General features: G+C 46.3%; 1 pseudogene; it reads left to right on the plus strand.

Moving 5' to 3' along the window:
- The window catches only part of LOC149244410 (epoxide hydrolase 1-like), a 33,596-nt pseudogene that overhangs the window by 12,916 nt on the left and 6,832 nt on the right, over nt 1-13,848 (plus strand).

The following is a 13,848-nucleotide window of genomic DNA, read 5'->3' on the forward strand; positions in this document are numbered from 1 at the left end:
CCGATGTCGTTAAACCTAATCACTGTTGTTTCACACTACAGTTGGGTGATTCCTCCTTTTGTGACTCGATAGTGGTCTAGCACGGACTTGAGCTCCCACGTACCGTCGCGTATATAGGGAGACCCCACTAGGTTATCATCCTTTATCCACAGGAAGCCGTGTCTGCCGCCTTACAAGCCGTAACGCACCGAACACAACATTCGGGAAGATTGACTGCCATACGGGAAGTCCTTGGTTTTCATATGATTGCAGTTTTACGAATTTGTTTGGTAAACCCTTTGCCTAGTCTCTCCAGAGTAGTCACTTTTGATCCTTTTCGGACTCCTTAAAAGAAAAGGCTCACTTGAGCAGTTTGTCACTTCGGGCTCACAAAACATTCGAAGGCGACTAGAGTCACCTTTTGTCCTTTTCTCGACTCTTAAAACATGAAAAGGTCAAGTTGTGTCCTTGCGTCTTAAAATTTATTTGGCCGCGATAAACATTACCTGGTTAGATCTTGTGTGCGTTAGTTTGAGTAGGGTCCTTTATCGTTAGATTCCCTTAGGTCTTGTTTGAAGTTTGTCATCCTGGCTGAACCATCGACTCCCGTTCCAAGTGATCAAGGGTCTCCGTCTTCCATTGCTCCTGAGGTACCGGTGGTAAGTGATACTCTTCCTATTATCCCGAGTATCCAACCGATCAACTCTCGCACCCCGGACGACGAAGGTTACGAAATTCGTTGGAACCCCATCTGGGAGCCTGAAGAGGACGATATTCCTTTTACCCCCCCTGGTGTTTCGTCTCCAATGTCTACCTCTCACATGGATGAGACATCTCCTAGAGTGAGTGAGACACCTGTTTTTTCGAATATCGACACTCCCATTCCAGCTACTTCTCCGCTCCCCCCACGCTACCAGTCATTGAGGGATAGAGTAAGTGCCAGGATCCCTGCTTCGACTATGTGGGATCCCCATATCACTCCCACCACGGGATCTTTTGTTTCACATGTCCACACTACACCTGTCACTTTAGTTCCGACGAATCCAACTGTTTGTGTAGCGCATTCAACTCCGGTTGTTATTGCCATAACAACGTCTTCAACCTTGAACACTGGTGCTGGTCCCCCTCATAGTCAAGTGAGTAATGGCCAGCCAGCACTCTCGCCTAGAGTTGTCCACCCTGCACAAAGTGCTCCACCCTCTTCTGGTCCTATTCCAGGAGGGGGGCCATATGATGCCTATGGACAAGCTGTTCAGGATCCGAATGCGCAAGGTCCACTCTTTTATTATGATTCTACTGGTCAATACCTTCAACTTTCTCAACCCTTGCCTACTCAACCTTTCGTTGAGGTTTCGGTACTGTTATCCATTGCTTGGAACCCTGGTACTAACTCTTTCCATGGAGGCCAAGCAATGCCTGCACAGCTTCAAGGACCGCCTAACCAAGGCCAGCCATCTTATGTGCAAACCCCCCAAGGGCAGCAATATTATGGCCAGTCTTACCCAGGACAATCTGGGGGCCCACAAGGACAACCCTATCAGGGACAACCTTCGGCCGCTGGTGGTCCATCTTTTACTTATCTGAGTCAACCTTCTGGTTATCCGGGGCAACCTGGTACCCAGCAAGGTTACCCGTCTGGACAACCAGGACAACCTTACATCCAACAAGGCCAACCTGGTATCCAGCAAGGTTATCCCTCTGGACAAGCTGGACAAACTTATATTCCACAAGGTCAACCGGCAGTCCAACAGGGGTATCCTTCTGGGCAAGGGGGGCAACCTTACATACAGCAGGGCCAACCCACTGCTCAGCCTAGTCATCCTTCTGGGCAAGCGGGTCAGCTTTCTACACAGCAAGGCCAACCCACTGCCCAGCTTAGTCATCCTTCTGGACAGGCTGGCCAACCTCAAGGTCAACCGGCCATCCAGCCTGCTCAACCATCTGTTCTGCAAGGACAACCTACTACCCAGCAAGCACATCCTTCTGGGCAAACAGGTTCGTCCCAAGCCCAACCAGGCCAACCTTCCGGCCAGATGGTCCAAGCTCAACCTATTCAAGGACATCCTTCTCGCCCCCAAACTCAAGTTGGTTATCAAATGCAAGGTGGGCCATGACCCCAACCTTCTTACCAAACACAGCCTTTTTACCAAGCTCAGTATGGAGCTCAACAGACGTATGGCTACCAGCAACCCTAGGGGCAAACTCAATTTACCCCTTATCAAAATTATCAACAGATGTAAGTCACTCCTTACCAGAATTATCAGCAACAGTACGTTGCACCTGCAGGTCAAGTTGCTAATCCATGGGGTGCTGGGGGGCTTTCCCAGGGTCAACTGTCTGCATATGGACAAAATCCTTATGGACAGAATCCATATGGATAGAACCCCTATGGACAAAATCCCTATGGGCAAAACCCTTATGGGTCAGGCCCATCCGGAAAAAGTCCATGGGGGCAACGACCACCTGGTTGGAACCCTGGTACTACGTCTCTTCCACAGCCACAAATGTCCTTTAATCCTCAGTTGCCCTTCTTAGCGATGTTGGAACTTCCAGATGTGTCCAAATTGACGAATGACCCGATTCTTCATAATCCATATTGGCCACCAGTTCCAACTAAGATACCTGGTGATTGCCCAAAATTCGATGGCAAAGCTGGTGAAGACCCTCAAGCCCATGTCATGACCTATCACCTTTGGTGCTCATCCAACTCATGGCTTGATGACTCCATCCGGCTCTGCCTCTTCCAAAGGACTCTCACCGGCTCGGCCGCTAAGTGGTATATTGAGTTGAATCGCGGAACATTTCAAGACTTCAACTCGCTCGCTATGGCATTCCTAACTCATTTTCAGTTACCTATTCGGTATGAGACAGGGACACATCTCCTTACATCTCTCAAACAGGACACGGCCACGCATATATCCGATCATATACATGAATGGAGATGGCATCGTCGCTTGATCAAATTTTGGATTCCTGATCAGCTCCTGATCGATTGGTTCACGACTTCCTTTGTCCCCGCAATTGCACAGGACATCGCCATGGGAGCTTGTGTAACTAAAGAGCAAGCTATCGCGCATGCTCAATACCTTGACTTGGTATATTCTCAATCAGGTACTTTATATGATTATTTTCCAGACGCCCCGAGACCCGGAACATCCAAAGCTCCGCCAAAACCATCTGTTGACGGTGTTATTGGCTCTGTAAACGCGTCTTCAAAGAAATCATCCGCGAACCTTGGGAAGCAAAAACAGAATGATTCTAATGGAAACACTTCTCAGGGTCAATCTAATTCTAGAAGTACCTCCGAGGTAAACTCCATTCAGTCCACCACGGCGGATAAATCCTCGAAAGGGAAAAAGAAAGGGAAAGCCAAGAATAAATCCGAACAGCCCAAACAGGACTCCCCTAAACCTCCACCCGAGGAAGGAGCCAAATGTAAACCTAAGTATCCTTGTCTTATCTGTGATGAGGATCACTACACTAAAGACTGCCCTAGGCGGTCCGAGGTTAGTCGATTACTGAAAGGTGCTCCTGGGACTCCTGCTGTGCTTAAAGAACCTTTCCCTTCCCATCAAACTCAAATGGTGGCAGATCCATCGCAACCCTCTTCTTCATTCAGCTCTCAAGTCTTCATGGCTGGAACAATTCCCATCCATGTCACTACTCGAGCGAAAGAATATCCATCTCATGCTGGGAAAGAGCCGAAGGTCCCCTCCAGCGCTCCTCCATCCAGTTCTGGTCCTCTCCACATCGAAAGACCTAGCACTGAGACGACGATCCGACCCCCTCCAAAAGGTGTACTCCGGAAGTCTTCCTACAACCCGAATGCTCGTGCTGCTCAGCACTACAACATTGTTGAGGACTTAGCTTAGGCTCCATCTGCTATGTCTGCTCTAGAAGTCCTCCAGAGTTGCCCCTCCCAGAGGAAGTCCTTGCTATTGGCCATCGGTGGCATAGACCCGACTGACTCGGATCTGATTTCTTTTGATCTCGAGGGCTATACGCCAAGACTGCCTCACCAAATCGCTTTCCTTATACAGGTCATCATCAATGGTAAAACGATTCATCGTACGATCATTGATGAAGGTGCCTCAACTTGCATCATGTCTGTTGCTTGCTGGAAAGCTATTGGTTCTCCAACGTTGAGCCAGTCTCCTACGACGTTAGAAGCCTTTGATGGAAGAGAGTCCCGTCCTTACGGTATCCTCCAATGCTTGCCCATCTCCTTGGAAGGGAAGACGATAGAAGTGGAGGTCGAAGTTGTCGACGCTAATCTTACCTACAATCTCCTCCTCGGACGTAGCTAGACATACGCCATGCAAGCCGTGGCTTCCTCCCTTTTTCGTGTCATTCGTTTCCCTCATCAAGGGAATATTGTCACAGTGGACCAACTCTCCTTCTTCGCCTCTTCTTTCGAAGGTAATGTGTCGTTCGTGGAGCATACCTCCAAATCATTCGAGAGTGTGGGAGCTGGGCTCTTTAAGGATCCCGCCCTAATGGGTGTCTTTCCACTCCCACCTCTGAATCTCGCCCCTATTAACATGATTTCCGTGCGTTCTGATACGTGGGTCCTTCCTCCCGCTAATTAGATAGAATCCTGGGGTGATATGATGCCGTTGAGTCCTGTCGAGCTCAACTACGTCGTTGCTGCATCGGCTCCCCCTCCTGAACCTGCTCTTCCGAGCGGTGTTCCCGATTCGTATGTTCATTTCCCTTGGCTTGGAGATGATTCTGCTTCGGATCCATTAAAGGAAATATTTCCTTCCGATGAAGCCATCATAGAGACCATGTCTCTTGAAGAGCCCCCTTGGTTAGATCATCACCACCGCTCTTCTTTTCTCCCTGCCCATCAGGAAATGATCGCATGTCTCGAGCGGTTTGCTTCGTGTATCCCATCCTCGCCCCTTCAAACACCTATTCAAATTTACCAAGTATCTTCTGAGGGAAATATGGGAAACATTACGCAAACCCAACCCATCGACATCTCTGTGAAACCAGGGATTGTCGAGCACATTTACATTGGAGTCACTTGCACTCCAGAGGAAGTTCAACTTTACACTGACCTATTTCGCGAATTTCGTGATGTCTTTGCTTGGTCCTACGAAGAGATGCCCGGCATCGACCCTAGTATAGTGGTGCACGAGATACCTACGTATCCAGGTGCTAAGCCTGTTCGTCAGCGCCTACGCCCTGTGCACCCCCGAAAGGCCGCGGCCATCAAAGCAGAAGTCGAAAAGCTTCTCAAGGCTGGTTTCATTTACCCCATTCCACTGACGGATTGGGTTTCTAATATAGTCCCTGTGAACAAAAAGCAGGGCACTATTCGAGTCTGTGTTGATTACCGTGATATCAATCGCGCCTGTCCTAAGGATAACTTCCCTACACCCTTCATCGATCAGCTTATTGATGAGTGTGTAGGAAGCGAAATTTACTCGTTTATGGACGGTTTTTCTGGATATAACCAGATCAACATTGCACCCGCTGATCAACATAAGACGACCTTTATCTGTCCTTGGGGCACTTTTTCCTATAAGAAGCTCCCTTTCGGTTTAAAGAATGTCGGCGCTACCTTCCAACGTGCAAAGTCCTATGCCTTTCATGACATTCGTCACATTGTACAACCATACCTGGATGATCTTCCAGCTCATTTAGTCAAACGTCAGGACCAACCTTCCCATCTTCGCAAAATCTTTCTCCGCTGTCGACACTACCGTATTCGGCTCAATCCTCATAAATGTGTCTTCTGCGTTGAATCAGGCCGACTACTCGGGTTTATCGTCTCCCGAGAAGGCATCCGTCTGGATCCCCTCAAAGTCGAGGCCATTCTGAATCTTCCTCCCCCTGCTTCTTTGCAGCAGTTGCAGAGCTTGTAGGGCAAAGCAAATTTCCTCAGACGTTTCATTCCGAATTATGCCGAGGTGGCTAAGGGTTTTACACGGTTGTTGAAGCGAGACACACCCTTTCATTGGGATGCTATCGCTCAGGAGTCTTTCGAGCGACTCAAGGGCCTCCTTGTATCTGCTCCATTATTGCGACCTCCGAACTACCACCGTGATTATACTCTCTATCTGGCCACCGCCGATACCACTATCGGCACGGTTCTAGTGCAGGATGATGATGACGACAATGAGCACATTATCTATTACCTCAGCCACAACCTTCTGGATACGGAAACTCGCTACGCTTACGTTGAGAAGTTGGCATTGGCCGCTGTGTGCGCCATCCAACATTTCTGGCATTATATCCTGTTGCATACCACGACCGTGATTTCTGACTGCAACCCGATGACGTACATTTTGTCGTGTCAGTTGTTTGGGGGCAAATGCTCAAAATGGATCGTAATCCTCCAAGAGTTTGACTTGAAATTTACTGCTGCCAAGTCTAAGAAGTCTCTGGCCTTTGCTGAATTACTTTGTTCTTTGCCATCTCCTTCTGCACCCTCTCTTTCGAAGGATCATATCCCGGACGAAACTCTTTTTCTGATCAGCACCCTCGATCCCTGGTACGGGGATATTATTGTTTATTTACAAACGTCCTCTTTCCACCCCGCTGTATCCAAAGATGCTCGGCAGCAGATCCGCCATCAATCTCAACCCTATCGGAATATAGGGGAAACCCTGTACCGTCTCGGCGTTGAATCTGTTCTCCATCGATGTCTTACCCTCGAGGAGGCTGAGAAAGTCCTGAATGACTGCCACTCTGGCACCTGTGGTGGCCATATGTCCGGATATGCCACAACTCAAAAAATCCTTCACGCTGGTTATTTCTGGCCCTCCATTTTTAAGGATTGCATTCTTGCTGTCCACTCATGTCATGCATGCCAGATATACCAGCGAAAGATGCATGTGCCACCGCCCCCGCTGCACCCTGTAGTGACCGTAGGCCCTTTTGCAAAATGGGGCATTGATTATACAACCTGTAAGCCTCGCTCGGCCGGGGGGCATGGGTTTATTATCGTTGCCGTCAATTACTTTACAAAATGGGCCGAGGCGATGCCCACATTAACTGAAGACGGTCATACAGTGGCGCAGTTCTTGTTCAATCATGTTATTACGCGGTTCGGAGTTCCACAGGCTATCGTCACGAATCACGGAAAGCATTTCCGTAATCACATGATGACTGAATTGACAACCCAACTAGGCTTACGGCATGATAGTTCGACCCCGTACTATCCTCAGTCTAACGGCCAGGTTGAAGCCGTGAACAAGATTTTGGTTACGATGCTTCAACGTACTGTTGACATGCATAAGTCTAATTGGCATCTGATGTTGTTTCCCGCCTTTTGGGCCTACCGAACCTCGGTGAAGGATTCCACCAGTTTCACTCCATTTCAACTAGTTTATGGACTGGAGGCTACCCTTCCTATAGAATGTGAGATTCCTTCGTTGAAAATAGTCGTCGAGTTGCTTCCCAACACCACTCCAGTGGAGGAACCGCTTCTTTATCTAGAACGGTTAGACGAGACCCGTCGTTTAGCCTCCCTAGCCATCGAAGCTCAAAAGAAGAGAGTCAAAACTCATTTTGACCATACCATTCATCCTCGTTCCTTTGTTGAGGGAGACCTTGTCCTACTATACGATCAAGCCAATGACAAGCTGGGGGCAAGCAAACTCAAGCCCATGTGGCTAGGCCCTTACATTGTAAAGAGAGTATTGCAAAAAGGGGTGTACGAGCTAGTTGACTACGAAGGTAATCCTCTTGATAAGCCCTGCAATGGGCTGTACTTGAAAAAGTACTATGCATGATTCATGCGCTTCGATTTGTACATGCGTGTGTGTGTGTGTGTGAGTTTTCATGTTTCCAGTTTGGTGTGAAAGCATGATTGCCCCTTATTGTGTCTTTTTGCTTCTTGTGCAGATGTCGGGTGCACCTTACATTGGTTTCGCTGATGGTGCCTGCCGCAGCACTCGTAATTTGTCCTCTGCGGCGTGGGTGATCTACGATCCTCACGGTGAGTTGATAGATCTTCAAGGTGTCTGTTTAGGCTGTACTACAAACAATGTTGCTGAATATAGCGCTGTTATTGAATTATTAGCCGAGGCAATTAATCTCGGTATTCATACATTGCTTGTTAACCTAAACTCTCAACTTGTCGTCCATCAGCTCAATGGGTGATATTCCGTCAGAGACCATCACATTTTAAGGTTGTACTTATGTGATAAATTGTTAGAAAGGAATTTTGACTTTATCACATATCAGCATATTCCACGACGATTAAACACATTATCTGATGCATTGGCCAATCATGTATTAGATAGACATTTGCGTAATTTATAATCAAAACATTATACAAGCAAGCACGTGAAAGCACAATAATAAACCATAGGCATATGTATATATATATGTGTGTCATAATGTTTGCACCGCGTGCGTTACAAAACCCAAAAAATAATACATGTTCATCCTGATACATCCTTGGACAACATGTCCCTCAAAAAATATGCATGAAAGACACCTAGGAGTCTATTCGTGGTGGTGCTCATGATAGCACGTCACCGCGCGCACCAAGCGTCTCAACAGACGATGGATGCGGGTTGGCACCCCCACTGTGTGCCTCTAGTATGCAAAGGGCACGCCCGCCAATTTGCCGTAGCCTGGAATCCCTTGGGTAAGTCCCTCGAGATTCCGCACCAACTCTTCCCCCACGGCTCCCCTTGCCTGAGGGTCAGCTGCAGGTTGGTCCCTCCGTGCTATAGGAGATAGGTCGGCTGGTCGATCCGGGCCCACATCTGCATATACATACAATTGTTATCAGAACATGCATGTATTAACAAAAAAATGAAAATACATAAAACACCAAAAAGAGAAGATCATACCTAACTCCTCTTCCCACTCCTCCCCCTCTGGCAGTGGGAGGTATGGGTCCCCCAGGAAGTTGGTTCCCGCGTATGGCCAATCCTCTACCACGATCAGCTGACGGCAAAGCCATATGAAGAACTCGGGCCTCCATGACATCTATTGGCCCCCTCCTCCTCTGGGCATCAATGCTGCCCAGCGAGTCATCCTAGGCTCTCATGGCAATGGGTCCGCCACTACAGCTCCCTGGTACAGGAAGAGCGGCAATCGTTCCAAGAAGAACGACACCATAATCGAGCCATACCCAAACTGTTTCACTCCCCCGCGCTTACACTTTGTAAGCTGCCTTTCGATGTTTGTAGTCACCGCTGTAGCCTAGCCAAAAATGGTGGGGCTAAGGCATTCTGTCGCTAGTAACAGATGATTCTTGCTTGCCTCATGGGGCGCCTGTACCCGAGCTGCACGCGTGATGGTGAACAGTATCACCCTAAGAGCCAAGTCATGGATGGTGGCGATATCCACCTTAGCACTGTTTTTCCCAAATTGTGCCTCTGGGCACACACGAGCCTTCACTTCACCTATCTTCTCCCCGGAAGGCCTGCTTCCGGTCAAAATGGGGCTCGCCCCTCTCCGTGACAGCCTAGTAATGAAGTACACATCAGATACATCTAGCTCTAAGGTCTGATCCTGTAAGCGGAATACTTGGTCATCAACATCCCAAGCATCCACTATGAACTGTAATAGCTCCGGTTGAGCTCGCAGATAAGAGGTGAGGAAGAACTTTTTGAGACCACAGTCTCTCAAAGCATTCATACATCCCTCATCCGCTATGGCCAAGGCATCTATGGCATCATGCTCCCTTTCTTTCCATTCCACCACCATTTTTGCTTGTTTCCTGCACCCACAAGGATGAATAAATCATTAATGAAACCCTTGTAGGCTTACAAACCGGACAAATTTAAAAAATGATGGGTAAATTCAAATAAAAAATTAGGTCGCACGGTTGGCGCGACTGTTTCTAAAACAGTCGTGCCAATAGCGTGGCACCTTTGGGTAAATCACCCCATTGGCGCGGACCCGTGCCGGATACCCGCGCCAATGGGGCACAACCCTAAATTTTAAAATCCCCCTTGCGGAGGCTCAATCAAGGAACAAAATGCATAAAAGAAGTATGGAAATGGAGCTAAAGGAAGCGCCTCTTACCTAGAACTGGCAGAATTTCAAATGCTTGCCCGGATTGGCGGTAATCGCTGCTCGAAGTTTGCTCCACAAATGGACCACCACCACTATGGAAGAGGTAAAAAGTAAAAGTAATTCTATTTTTTACATTTTCACCGTATTTATAGACTTTTTGACTTGTAATTAGGGTTAAAGAGTTCTTTTTTGAATATTTTAATATATTTTTGGTCGAAAATGGATTTTACGCTTGCTATTGGTGTTATGACAGGTCCTTTTTGCAACTTCAATGGTGAAACAAGTTGTATTTTATACTTTTTCAGACTCGGTAAATACACGAAAAAGTCACTATGGAGTCATCTTTCAGCTCTTTTCTGACTCGCTAAAAATGAAAAGATTGTCGGGTTTCCCCTCTTGACTCGTTAAACATAAATAAGAGGCAGTCGTGTTTAAACCCTTTTCCGACCGTGTAAAAACGAAAAGATCGTCGGACCCTTGTCGTTTTAGGTTCGTTAATGGTTACGAAACGACGTGATGTTGATCGCTTTTATACTTTTTCAGATCGATATCACTACTCATGAAAAGTACTCCTCGATCGTAATGATCGGGCGGTTCTTTCGAGCATTGTTTTATACTTTTTCGGGCTCGAGAGACACAACTTTACGAAAAAGGACCCCCCTGGAGTTTACTTTTCTGCTGTCTTTTCAGATTCTCTAAATAGGAAAAGACATCGAGTTCTTCCTTTGTCAGACTCGTTAAAACTTAATGACATCGGACTCCGTCGAAATGACGCCTTCCAAGCATATGCTATCCCCGTCAAGCCTGTCATCAAAAAACAATCGGGGTACTTGCCAGAAATGGTGGGGAAAATGGATCCATAATCATTGTCGTGTCGGCAGTATGTCGCTCTTGAACATGGCACTAGTCTGCATTCGTGTCTGGGTGGGGACATCTCATCTTGTTTTACACTAGCCTCTGTGGGTTTGGGTTATCCTATTTGACCTCTCATCTGCTCATTACCTTGTCACCATGACCTCTACTCATTTGATGTCAAATACTGCCAAGTTCACTATTGTGCCACCGATATGTTCAAGAGAAGTCGACCTCTGCAGAATTACAACCTCCCTCTGATGCCTCACATAATTCTGAATAACCACAACATCTTTCCTCTGTCTCGTGTCAATGATGTGGGAAACATTATGGCCCACCTTTGATCAAGGTCACTTCCTGTCGACTTCAGCTCATTATCTAGGAAGTTGATCTAAAGACTCCCTTCGGTGCCTTGGAACCTGCATGCCTCAATGGCAGGTTCTTCGTGTTCGACGAGAGGTTTTCATCATTGGCCTCCGATCGAATGATTCTACGGGTGTTCGACGCCAGCTCATTGATTCACACGCCGTAGATTGTACCTATAGTACCTTGAGGACCATTGTCATTATTGGTGGTACCTCTCGCGTCTGTTAATAGTTTTCATTATTGACTGGTAATCAGACGATGTTCATGCATGTTCGACTTCAACTCATGTATTCGCATGCTTGAACTTGTACTCTGTTCGGGTCGAGATGGAGCGCAAGACCCTGGATTTTGTCTATTGGGATCCAGGCTGCGATTTGTGGCTTATTATGATCATTACATGACTCATTCACTGGATGGCTATGACCATGCCTGAGTCTATTTATCGATCCTCTCTAGATGGCTACGTCCATACCTTGGATCTAGATCGTTATGTGGTCTATTATGGATGGCTGCGCCCATACCACATACATCATGTACTTGAGATATCAGTTGTACTTCTTTACGCAGATTCTCCGGCGGCCGTGTTTTCAGTCACGCATGTTCTTGTAAAGCATTTCACCCCTCTCTCTCTCGGGCCTCATGCTTTAGGGGGCATCTGTTACACAACAATTTGTCACCGTTTGTCACCGTCCATTTTACCCCTTACCCGCACACTGGAGGACTCATTTCGGGACCTGTGAGAAGTAACATGACCTGAAACCACTTTCATCATATTCCTCTAAGTATGAGCTTCATTTGCCCTGAAGACATCTCCTGCAAAATCTCCATGAAAACAGCTCTTTTTGCGTTAGCGCGGGTCCTCAGTTCACTACCCGCGCCAATGAGGGAAATCCTCTAAAAAGGGCGCGCTATTGGCGCTCTATCTCAGAGTCGCACTCGCGCCAACCGAATTGAGTAAAGTTTTTAACCAACAAACTCCCGAAGGTTCTCTTCAACCCATTCACCAACTGAATCTATGTTGAGCTAGGATGGTTTGGCTTCGAATCTCCATAGAAGGGAAAGTGGTTTGCCACCTTTCATGGAAGTTTCCAAGTGATAAAGCCAATCCCATGAATAATGTGGTTGATCCTATCTCTTTCTTCTCTATCTATAAAAGCTTGCCTCTATGCCTTGAGCAAGTTAGTCATAGTCATAGTTACAATAGTTCTAGTCCCAGCATAGTGATAGAGAGTTTGAAGCTGCAAGAGCCTTCTTTGCACCCATAAGGCCAAATATAAGTAAGGAGATTCTTGTCGCCCAAAGAGAGAGAGGCTTGTTCCTCATCCTAACAAGCTTTGCAAGACTTGTGTAGCTGACTACCCAGCCAAAGGAGGATTTGACGTCAGAACAATGGTTGTATTCTTCTTTGTTGTTTATTAATAATAGATGACTATCATTATGGTTCCACTCTCATTGTCCTATGATTGATGTTGAGTTATATCTTTTTTGACTGATATATAATTGCATCTACCAGATTTTATGCTTGTTTTCGTGTTGTTCTTTGCATGTGCAGGTGTCCAATCACAGAGATCGTGGGGATCGTGGCCGGCCAAAGCAAAGGAACTAGGGCGACATCTCTTCTACGAACACTAGCGTTGGAATCCAAGTAGGTTCTCACCATATACTTTGTATTTGCAATTAGGAACTTGCATGATAGCATTGTGTGATTGTTGCTAGACCCGGTCTGGGCTAGTAGGGATCGTCTCTGTCCACAGAGAGGATTTACCTCTACAACAGGGACATCCAACATACAGATAAAGGCGTCAAGGTTGTGATCGATAACAGTTCAACTTATCAAACCAAACTTATCATTGTTTATGTTAGCATTGGAGTTCTTCAAGCCAAACTTATCAATTTTAAACCTGATCTTCTTGTATGTATTATAATCCCTCTGATCATGGCATTTACAATAAGTTCTTAGATTAAGAAGATTATATTTTTCTTATTTCTCTGAACTACTCTGCACAGCTGTGGAAACTGTTGTCAATATACAGATGGGATATGGTTATCTACTCCAAGATCTTTATGAAGTTTTCTTCTAAATTCTGGCCCACTGGGTATGGCACATAATTTTTCATTTATGCCCATGAACAAAGAGTTTACTACAATTTCTACCAGGTATTCTATTTTACTTTGTCTATCCTAGGTATTTAGTTTGTTTTAGACATTGGCAGGTACGTTTTATCCCATCTCTGTGCTTAAAATATGCATTGAACAAGGAAATTTGTATCATAATACAGGTTTTTCTTTAAATAATGATAGCATCCCTCATGGAATTTTCTGAAAGTCTCCTTTGGATTCATTATTACCAGAACCCGGGAGAGGCTTGGCAGATCTTGGGCGTTTTGATGTAAAAACAATGGTAAGGAATATATACACTCTTTTCTCTAGTAGTGAACTACCCGTGGCAGAAGATGGTAAGGAGGTAATGGATCTCTATGATCCTTCCAAACCATTTCCACCATGGTTAAGTGAGGATGACCATCAGATGTATTCAAGCTTGTATGAGAAATCTAATTTTGTGTTCCCTATGGAAGTCTCATACCTTTGCAGCAAAAGGTAAACCTTGGTTTTCCCTTTGCTTTCATTTCATTATAAATCACCATAAACTTGCAGATACTC

The sequence above is a fragment of the Pinus tabuliformis genome, chromosome 8 (genome assembly GCF_031772625.1).
Source record: "Pinus tabuliformis cultivar Carrire ecotype Pingquan chromosome 8, CPIR1, whole genome shotgun sequence".
Taxonomy (NCBI): Eukaryota; Viridiplantae; Streptophyta; class Pinopsida; order Pinales; family Pinaceae; genus Pinus; species Pinus tabuliformis.